Raw genomic sequence first — 11,555 nt, forward strand, 5'->3', positions numbered from 1 at the left:
CTTGGGATGGTTTCCTGCTGGCTCCGCTGTGAACGGGACTCTCGCTGCTGTGTCTTGGATCCTCTTTGGACTGGACTCTCGCGACTGTGTTGGATCCATTGTGGATTGAACTTTCACAGTATCATGTTAGATCCGCTCGACATCCATTGCTTTCCTCCTCTCTAAGGTTCTCATAGTCATCATTGTCACCGACGTCCCACTGGGTCATAATTGTCACCAATGTCCCACTGGGTGTGAGTTTTCCTTGCCCTTATGTGGGCCTACCGAGGATGTCGTGGTGGTTTGTGCAGCCCTTTGAGACACTAGTGATTTAGGGCTATATAAGCAAACATTGATTGATTGATTGATTGATATTAAAATCAACAAAAACATAAACAAAAGTGAAATAAAAAAGCTTAAAGGCTAAATATAATTTAGAAAAAGTTGCAACGCTGACTAATAAAACAAAGCTGTTTTTTTTTCTTTCAAACTGTCATTGCTCAAAACATAATATTAAATCAAAATCAATTTTATTATGAATTATTGACCTATCTAAGGTTCCCATTACTTCACATCAAATATTCCGCTAAGAAAAATATTTTTGGTGGAAGATTTTGCAAATTTGGTAGATAAATAACCAAAAAATGTATATTTAGTAATTTTCTTACTGTACCGAAAATTAACCGAACCGTGACCTCTGAACCGAGGTACGTACCGAACCAAAATTTTTCTGTACCGTTACACCCATTATATATATATATATATATATATATATATATATATATATATATATATATATATATATATATATATATATACATACATACATATACATATGTATATATATATATATATATATATATATATATATATATATACATACATACATACATACATACGTATATATATATATATATATATATATATATACATACATACATACATATACATATGTATATATATATATATATATATATATATATACATATACATATATACATATATATACATATATACATATACATACATACATATACATACATACACATATATATATACATACATACATACATACGCACATATATATATGTATATATATATATATATATATATGTATACTAAGTGTGTCATTATTTTGTCTTAGAAAGAAATATCCATCCATCCATCCATCCATTTTCTACCGCTTATTCCCTTTCAGGGTCGCGGGGGGCGCTGGCGCCTATCTCAGCTACAATCGGGTGGAAGGCGGAGTACACCCCGGACAAGTCGCCACCTCATCGCAGGGCCAACACAGATAGACAGACAACATTCACACTCACATTCACACACTAGGGACCATTTAGTGTTGCCAATCAACTTATCCCCAGGTGCATGTCTTTGGAAGTGGGAGGAAGCCGGAGTACCCACGCATTCACGGGGAGAACATGCAAACTCCACACAGAAAGATCCCGAGCCTGGATTTGAACCCAGGACTACAGGAACTCCGTATTGTGAGGCAGACGCACTAACCCCTCTGCCACCGTGAAGCCCTTAGAAAGAAATAATGACTTAGTAAATAAACTAAGTGTGTGATTATTTTGTCTTAGTACCGGTAAGTCAATATTTACTAAGTCAAAATAATGACACACTCAGTAGCTCAGGTAACTAGGACTGTTTTGTGTTTTGTTTTTACTTTAGGGAAAAAGATATCGGGATATATATCGTGTATTGACACTCAGCATATGGAGCGGAAAACACAACTAAAAATTGTGTAGTAAGTCAATATTTACTAAGTCAAATTAATGACTTACTGAAATAAAATGAAAATTATTATTATTATAATTTTTTTTTTAAGACTTTAGTTTAGGCAGTGGCTCTTTCATCAGGGTTTCCCTCTTTTATATCAGATCAGGGTTTCCCACGTTTTATATATATATATATATATATATATATATATGTAGGTGTGGGAAAAATCACAAGACTACTTCATCTCTACAGAACTGTTTCATGAGGGGTTCCATCAATCATCAGGAGATTTTGGGGAACCCCTCATGAAACAGTTCTGTAGAGATGAAGTAGTCTTGTGATTTTTCCCACACCTACATATTGCGCTCTACCACGGTATCGAGCACTATTCTCTGGATAATCCAATCAAGACATATATATATATATATATATATATATATATATATATTGGTGGTCAAAAGTGTACACACACTTGTAAAGGACATCATGTCATGGCTGTTTTGAGTTTCCAATCATTTCTACAACTCTTATTTTTTTTGTGATGTAGTGATTGGAGCACAAAAACATTCATGAAGTTTGCTTCTTTTATGAATTTATTATGGCTCTACTGAAAATGTGAGTAAATCTGCTGGGTCAAAAGTATACGTACAGCAATGTTAATATTAGCTTACATGTCCCTTGGCAAGTTTCACTGCAATAAGACACTTTTGGTAGCCATCCACAAGCTTCTACTTGAATTTTTAACAACTCCTCTTGACAAACTTGGTGCAGTTCAGCTAAATGTGTTGGTTTTCTGACATGGACTTGTTTCTTCAGCATTGTCCACACGTTTAAGTCAGGACTTTGGGAAGGCCATTCTAAAACCTTTATTCTAGCCGGATTTAGCCATTCCTTTACCACCTTTGACGTGTGTTTGGGGTCAATGTCCTGTTGGAACACCCAACTGCGCCCAAGACCCAACCTCCGGGCTGATGATTTTAGCTTGTCGTGAATAATTTGGAGGTAATCATTCTCTGTAAAGCACCAGTTCCATTGGCACCAAAACCGGCCCAGAGCATAACACTACCACCACCATGCTTGACGGTAGGTATGGTGTTCGTGGGATTGAAGGCCTCACCTTTTCTCCTCCAAACATATTGCTGGGTATTGTGGCCAAACAGTTCCATTTTTGTTTCATCTGACATCACATGAACAAAGACAAGACCTTCTGGAGGAAAGTTCTGTGGTCAGATGAAACATGTCGGTCCATGTCAGAAAACCAACACATTTAGCTGAGCTGCACCAATTTTGTCAAGAGGAGTGGTCAACAATTCAAGTAGAAGCTTGTGGATGGCTACCAAAAGTGTCTTATTGCAGTGAAACTTGCCAAGGGATATGTAAGCTAATATTAACATTGCTGTATGTATACTTTTTGTCAGGATTATTTGATGACGAACCCCAAGATGCAGAGATGGAGGCAGGCATGGAATGTGAAAACATATTTAATTAAAGCTGCAAGCAGCGTTAGTCGGGCCCGCCTTTGGCTGCTGCTGCTGAGACTCAAGCCCTGGTCTTAGTCAGACCTACATAGAAGTGTTTTATTCATGTCTCTACGATATTCCTAACAGAAGTTACAAGCAGTTTTGTCTGTGTTTTTTCTTAGGGGGCGCTAGAGCGCACTTTTGATTTTTGGGGTTTGGTTTTTTATCAGATGGCAATTTTCGCCAGTCCTAATGTGTGTGTAAAATTTGGTGAGTTTTGAAGCATGTTAAGGGGGTGAAATTACAGATCGTTTTTTCTGGATGTTGATGATAAATGGCTTTCGCTTTGCATAGTAGTGCTTTAACTTGCACCTTGAAGCATTTTAAGGGGGTCAAATTACAGCTCAAAGAGGCAAAAATGACATTTTTTAGGAAAATTTGCGCAGGTTTTTTTGATGGTGCGTAAAATCCAAACCGGAGCAGTATTCAAAACTCTTTCGATAACTTTTAATTAGAAGGGTTCAAACTCTCTTCTGTGCGAGTTTGAAGCTGAAACGACAAACACGCTCAGAGGAGATAACGTTTGAAAAAGGTGACGGGTGTTTACAAAACTTTTATTTTGAAGGGGTAATTTTTAACTTCCTGTTGATTTTTGCTGAAGGATGTTAATCATTAAAATGTAGGTCTAAGTGAGACCTACATGGAGGTTTTTGTTTCATGTCTTTCCGACATTCCTACGGGAAGTTACAAGCAGTTTTGTCTATGTTTTCTTCCTAGGAGCAGTTTTTTCTCTGTTTTATTCAAAAATTGCGCTACAGCGCAATTTTGAGTTTTGGGGTTTGGTTTTTTCATTATATCGCAATTTTTGTCAGTCCTGATGTGTGTGCCAAGTTTGGTGAGTTTTGAAGCATTTTAAGAGGGTCAAATTACAGCTCAAGGGGGCAAAAATTGCATTTTTTGCGAAAATTTTGCTTTAAAGGGGTTTTTGCCAACTTCCTGTTGATTTTTGCTATAGAAGTTTAAATTGGGAAATGTAGGTCTAAGTCAGACCTACATAGAGGTTTTTGTTTCATGTCTCTACGACATTCCTAACGGAAGTTACAAGCAGTCTGGTTTTTCTTTTCCTAGGGGGCGCTAGAACGCATTTTTTATTTTTGGGGTTTGGTTTTTCTATTAGATGGCAATTTTCGCCAGTTCTGATGAGTGTGTGAAATTTGGTGAGTTTTGAAGCATGTTCAGGGGGTCAAATTACAGTTCAAAGAGGCGTCGGAATAATAATAAATAAAGAATAATAAAACGCACAAAAAACAATAGGTCCTTTGGCCATTGCCAAAGGACTCCCTGTGGCCCATTGCCAAAGGACTCCCTGTGGGAGTCCTTTGGCAATGGGCCATGCGGGCCCTAATTAAATACTAAGACAAAAACAAAACCAAAAGGGTACAAACAAAAAGCACGCACATGGGCGGATATAACAAACTAAGGGCTATGAACAAACTAATCGGAAGCAGGGAACAAAAAACAGTAAGCTACAAAACATCTACCAAATATAGCATTCACACGACAAGTAGGAATGACAAGTAGAAAATTACAGCTGCAAGCAGCGTTGGTCGGGTCCGCCTTTGGCTGCTGCCCCCGAGACCCACGGCCGGGTAAGCGTTAGAAGATGCCTTGGAGCCACTATTTTGAGAATCTAATGCATTGTGAAAGTAATGCAGTTGTTGTATTGAAGTGAAAATATCAAACTTCCTGTTGATTAGAGTATGTTGATTATTAAAATGTAGGTCTAAGTGAGACCTACATAGTGGTTTTTGTTTCATGTCTCTCTGACATTCCTACCGGAAGTTACAAGCAGTTTTGTCTGTGTTTTCTTCCTAGGAGCAGTTTGTCCGTGTTGTATTCCTAGGGGGGCGGTAGAGCGCAATTTTGAGTTTTGAGGTTAGGTTTTTTCATCAGATCGCAATTTTTGCCAGACCTGATGTGTGTGTCAAGTTTGGTGAGTTTAGAAACATTTTAAGGGGGTCAAATAACAGCTCAAAGAGGCAAAAATGACATTTTTTAGGAGACTTTGCACAGGGGTTCTTTGAAGGCGCGTAAAATCAAAACCTGACAACTTATCAAAACTCTGTTCTATACTTGTAATCAGAAGGGTTCAATCCCTCTCCTGTGCGAGTTTGAAGCCAAAACAACAAACGCACTCAGAGGAGATAATGTTTGAAGAAAGGTGACCGGTTTTTACAAAACATTTGTTTTGAAGGGGCGATTGCAAACTTCCTGTTGATTTTTGTTGGGGGTTGTTAATCTATGAAATGTAGGTCTAAGCAAGACCTACATAGAAGTTTTTGTTTCATGTCTTTCCGACGTTCCTACCGGAAGTTACAAGCAGTTTTGTCTGTGTTTTCATTCTAGGAGCAGTTTTTTCAGTGTTTTGTTCAAAAATAGCGCTAGAGCGCAATTTTGAGTTTTGGGTTTTGGTTTTTTCATTACATCGCAATATTCTCCAGTCCTTATGTGTGCGCTAAGTTTGATGACTTTTGAAACATTTTAAAGGGATCAAATTACAGCGTAAAGAGGCAAAAATTGCATTTTTTGCGAAAATTTTATTTTGAAGGGGTTTTTGCCAACTTCCTGTAGATTTTTTCTGAAAGAAGTGAGTGTATGAAAATTGGGTCTAAGTCAGACCTACATAGGAGTTTTTGTTTCATGTCGCTATGACATTCCTAACAGAAGTTACATGCAGTTTTGTCTGTAATTTTTTCCTAGGGGGCGCTAGAGCGCAATTTTCGTTTTGGGGGATTGGTTGCTTAATATATTGGGAAGGTTTGCTATACCGACGTGTGTGTCAAATTTGGTGCGTTTTGAAGCATGTTAAGGGGGTCAAATTACAGCGCGTAGGTGCGGAATAATAATAAAACACAGCAGTTTCAATAGGGTCCTTGGCCCATGGCAAAGGACTCCTGTGGAGTCCTTTGCCATGGGCCAAGGACCCTAATGACATTGACACGACAGGAGTGACATGTGGCAACGACAATGATCCAGCCCTGACTGGAAGACAAAGTGGGTACAAATAGGAGCGGGCTGATTGACAACAGGTGTGGTGGCCAGGTGCCAATCAGCCGCAGATGAGGTGACAGCACACAGGGAGACAAACAGGAAGCTGAACCAAAATAAGAGCACTTGACAGGAACTAAAGACAGGAGATACTAAACACAGAGGAAACAAAGACAAATGCAGAGGAGAAAACTAAAACATAGACAAACTGTCAGGGGTAAGCCTGACACTTTTGACCCTCACATTTGGTAGAGCCATAATAAATCCATAAAAGAAGCAAACTTCATGAATGTGTTTTTGTGACCAACAAGTATGTGTTTCAATCACTCTATCACAAAAAAAAAAAAAAAATAAGAGTTGTAGAAATGATTGGAAACTCTAGACAGCCATGACATGATGTCCTTTACAAGTGGATGTAAACTTTTGACCACCACAGTAAAAAGTATGAGATCCACCTTTGTTATTTCCTGCCAGATGTCTGTTCCGTGTCAGCGTTCCTGCTTTTCGGGCAAACATGTCATTAGTGGCGTTTTGTTTGTCACCGCCATGACTCGGTCTGGCTTCTGCAAAACATGACCCGTGTCAGTCTGTGAAGCGTCACAAAAAGGTGAGGCGGGGTCAAGTTATGCGTTTGACGTTTCTGTTGCAACTTGACTTACAAATGCAGGATGAGGCAACCTTTCGGTAATTTCGGCAATTAACTAGCATTACTGTCAACATTGATCATTGTGCTAGTGTATGGCTGCATATAATAGTCCAGTGTTTTTCAACCTTTTTTGAGCCAGGGCACATTTTCTTTCATTGAAAAAATGTGGAGACACACCACCAGCAGAAATCCTTAAAAAATTCAAACTCAGCAGCTGATATTGACGGTAAAAAGTTGTTCTCCTAAGTGTTGGATAAGAATTCAAACCATAACCAAGCATGCATGACCATAGCTCTTGTCTCAAAGTCATTACGTCGAGACGTATTTGGAGTTTTTTGGTGTCTTCCTGTGTGACCGCTATTCGCCGCACCTGCTTTGTTTTAGCGATCATGAATATTCCAGTTTTTGTTCTTCTTTGCAGGGACATTGTCGATTGTCATGTCATGTTCGGATGTACTTTGTGGACGCCGTCTGCTCCACAGTAAGTCTTTGCTGTCGTCCAGCATTTTGTGTTTTGTTTACTTTGCAGCCAGGTCAGTTTTAGTTTCCTTTTGCATAGCCTTCCCTAAGCTTCAATGCCTTTTCTTAGCGGCATTTGCATTTTGTTTATTTTTGGTTTAAGCGTTAGATACTGTGGAGAGGCGGAGCGGAAGGGCACGCTGGAGCCCGGCCCAAGATGGCGGCAAGGAGGCGGAGAATGCGGCCGAGAGCGACGCCGCAATCGTGTGCAGGTGTGTGGATCGCGCACCAGTAGACAATTAACCTGTCTCCTCACGATGTATAAAAGGGGAGAAGGAGGAGAGATCAGGGCAGAAGGAGGAGGAGAGCCCGCAGCAGCGACCGAGGAACGGAAACAAAGAGCAGACGAGGACGACGACGGCTGAAAAGCGGACCGTGAGAGAGCAGGAGAAGAGGAGCAGCTGAAAAACGATTCGACCTGAAGACAAAGCTTAATTATTGGGGGGCCACTCGCCGTCCCCCCCCACCACCTGGTCCGCTAGCGCCTGCAGGAGTCGGTAATTCTGACGGCTGCTTTCCGCGAGGCCGGCCAGTGCGCCCACGAGAGCCCACAGGGGATCGTCCTCCCCTGCCTCCGGTGGTCCAGCCAGGTTGGGCGCCAAATGGGAACGACTTTTGCCGTCGTCACTCGGGTTCCATGGACCACTCAGAAAGGACATTGCTTTTGAGCAGGTTTGACGCTTTTATTTTATTAAATAAAGCTTTGTCTTCAGGTCGGATCGCTTTTAAGCTGCTCCTCTCCTGCTCGCTCACAGTCCGCTTTTCAGGAGCCTATCCCAGCTGCAATCGGGCGGAAGGCGGTGTAGACCCTGGACAATTTTCACCACCTCCTCGCAGGGCCAACACAACCCAAATAGGTGAAATTACATAATCTCCCATGGCACACCAGACTGTATCTCACGGCACACTAGTGTGCCGCGGCACAGTGGTTGAAAAACACTGGAATATTCAATAACATTATCACCGTCCAGTAAATACACGTCTCAAAACACACGCATCCAATAGTTTTCATTTGACATTACATTCATTTATTTTATTTTTCATTTATTTTATAAACCCTGCGATGATGTGGCGACTTGTCCAGGGTGTACGCCGCCTTCTGCGCGATTGTAGCTGAGATTGGCACCAGCGCCCCCCGCCACCTCAAAGGGAATAAGCGGTAGAAAATGGATGGATTTTATAAACCTTTATTTATAAGTTGCAACATTCTCATGCAAAAAAAATATGCAAAATAAAGTAGCAAGAAACATGCTGTGGATAAGCGGAGCCGGTGAACGAGCAGCAGGGCCCAAGATGGCGGCGAGGAGGCAGGGACCGCGACCGAGCGGAGAGGCGGGACGTGCCGGGAGCGACGCCACGATCGAGTTCATGTGCGTGAATCGCGCACCTGTAAGCACTCGGTGTATCTCCTCTCAATGTATAAAAGGGGAGAAGGAGGAGAGATGAAGGCGAAAGGAGTTGGAGAGCTTGCAGCAGCGGATGAAGAGCTGAAGCGAGAAAAAGCAAGACGGCGACGACGAAGACGAGGCCGACTGAAGAGCGACACGGAGGAGCGAGCAGTGGGAGCGGCGACGGCGCAAAAGACTTTCTTTATTTGAAAAAATAAACAAGAGTCAAACCTGCTAAAGCAATGTCCTTCCTGGGTGGTCCATGGAACCCGTGCGACGGCAAGAGTCCGTCACATACGTCAATAATGAATAAAGCAAAACATGTTCTAGACCAAAAAAATCACTTCATATTCTTTACTGCTCACTAGTGTTACATATCTGAGTTATTGTGTAGAAATACGGGGAAATAATTACAAAAGTACACTTCATTCATCAACCGTGTTACAAAAAAGATCAGTTATAATCATGTTGGATACAGAGAACATAAAAATTTTGTATTTAATGAATCAAAAATACTGAAATTCCACAACATAGTGAATTTGCAAACAGCTAAAATGATACACAAAGCAAACTATAACTTGCTAGCCATGAATAGACAACAATTCTTCTCAACAAAAGAGGAGGAATATAATCTTACAGAAAAATGTCGTTTCAAACATTTGTACGCACGTACAACACTTAGGACCTTCAGTATGTGGAATTAAATGATGGCATGGATTAAGCAAAGCAATCCAACAATGTACTTATATGACCCATTTCAAGAAACTCTTCATACTTAAAGTGCTCACAAAGTACAAAGAAAAAGAACCATGATAAATATTCTTAATTTATTTCATCCATCCATTCATTTTCTACATAATCTTACTCATCTCACCATATAAAATATAACTTACTACACCGAGTAGGTTTTATTTTTTATTAAGAACTTATGAAATGGATTAAACAAAGTAATCAGCATTTACCAACAATTGAGAAATAATAATATTGGACATTTGAACTAAAAAGGGGTCAAACTTGCAGAACTGACGTCATGTTTGTTAGGCTATGCGCACTTTCGCCACTGGGTGGTGTCCTGACGTCATGGGATTGAGCCTTATTATTATTATTATTATTATTATTTAAGTTATTTACTGAATCTGAATGAGACTATGGCTTTGCACTTTGATATATATATGTATATATATATATATATATATATATATATATATATATATATATATATATATATATATATATATATATATATATATATATATATATACCCCGCCTTCCGCCCGATTGTAGCTGAGATAGGCGCCAGCGCCCCCCACGACCCCGAAAGGGAATAAGCGGTAGAAAATGGATGGATGGATATATATATATATATATTCCCCCCCCCCTATTTTTGTTACTTTTAATTTACAACCACCTGGTGCTGTTTTGTACTGTTTTTATAATGTTTTGTAATGTTTATACTGTTGTTGGACTTATTTTGATTATTGTTTCTCAACTGTTTGTAAATGTAGAAATTTATAAATAAACAGAAAAAAAATTATATTTAAAAAAAATATACAGGTATATCATTGTTATTATTTTTATTTTGAGAAAATAAAACAAAAAATTTGAAAAGGAATTTTACTTTTGCCACCTCTTTATACTGTTGAATAAGTTTTATATTAAAAAATGTCAGTTTCTCAATACCTGACCTTTAAAAAAAGAATTAGACCTTTACGTTAAAACACTCTACCTCTAACAACCAAAAAGCTGTGAAAACGATGATGCTGTGTTCCAAATTTAGGTTATTTACTGAAACGGAGTAGGCCTATGGTTTTGTACTTTGTTTGTTATATTTATATATTTTGCATTCTATTTTAGTTACTTTGAATTTACAACCCCCTGGAGCTGTTTTGTACTGTTTTTGTACTTACTTTGATTATTACAGGGGTCTCAGACACTCGGCCCCCACCTTAGTAAGAAAGTTTAATGTTAGTGCGGCCCGCAAGTTTTATACGAATGGCACTTGACGGCGTTGTGTTATTTGAATCCAAACGGGCTCTTTCAACGTTTTGGGTTGCCTACCCCTGCATTAGTGGAAAAGCGGCAAATGAGTGAAAGCGACAAAATGGCTCTTTCAACATTCTGGGTTGCCTACCCCTGCATTAGTGGAAAAGCGGCAAATGAGTGAAAGCGACAGAGACGGGTTTTTTTTTTTTTACGTGCCTGGCTGCAGTCACACCACGACACCTGTCCGTCAGTAATAACAGTCCCCGATAACCTGGACCAATTCAAACCGTTATTTGTTTTTTTTTATTGTTTAATTTGCATTGGTTCACACGATGAACACTACATATATTTCTATATGACGCCAGATAACACTCCGGGAGCCGTTAATTTTTTGCGCTCGCTATCCTGGTACTTTCCCGGCTATTATCTGCCGACCGCCGTGTTGCAGTAGGGAGGAAAAGCGGAACGACACACATTGCGGACATAACATTATTCTCCATGCCCCGGCTAAATACAAATATATTCCACAACCCCAAGCATGTCTTTTTCAAAGAGACTGGTTAGTGATGAGTAAATACAATTCCAGTAAAAGTGGGAGATCCAATATTTCTTTGTTGAGCACAGCGGCACCCCGACGTGTCGTATTTGCACAAAGAGACTTGCGGTGCAAAAGGGATACAATTTGAAACGTCATTAAACAATTAAACATGCTGAGGAGTGTGCAACATTTTTTTGAAAGAATCTTTTCTTGCGGCCAAGCCTCAGCCAGACTCTGCCTTCAGTGGCCCCCGGGTGGAGTGAGTTTGA

Source organism: Nerophis ophidion, linkage group LG16, assembly GCF_033978795.1.
Source record: "Nerophis ophidion isolate RoL-2023_Sa linkage group LG16, RoL_Noph_v1.0, whole genome shotgun sequence".
Classification (NCBI taxonomy): Eukaryota; Metazoa; Chordata; class Actinopteri; order Syngnathiformes; family Syngnathidae; genus Nerophis; species Nerophis ophidion.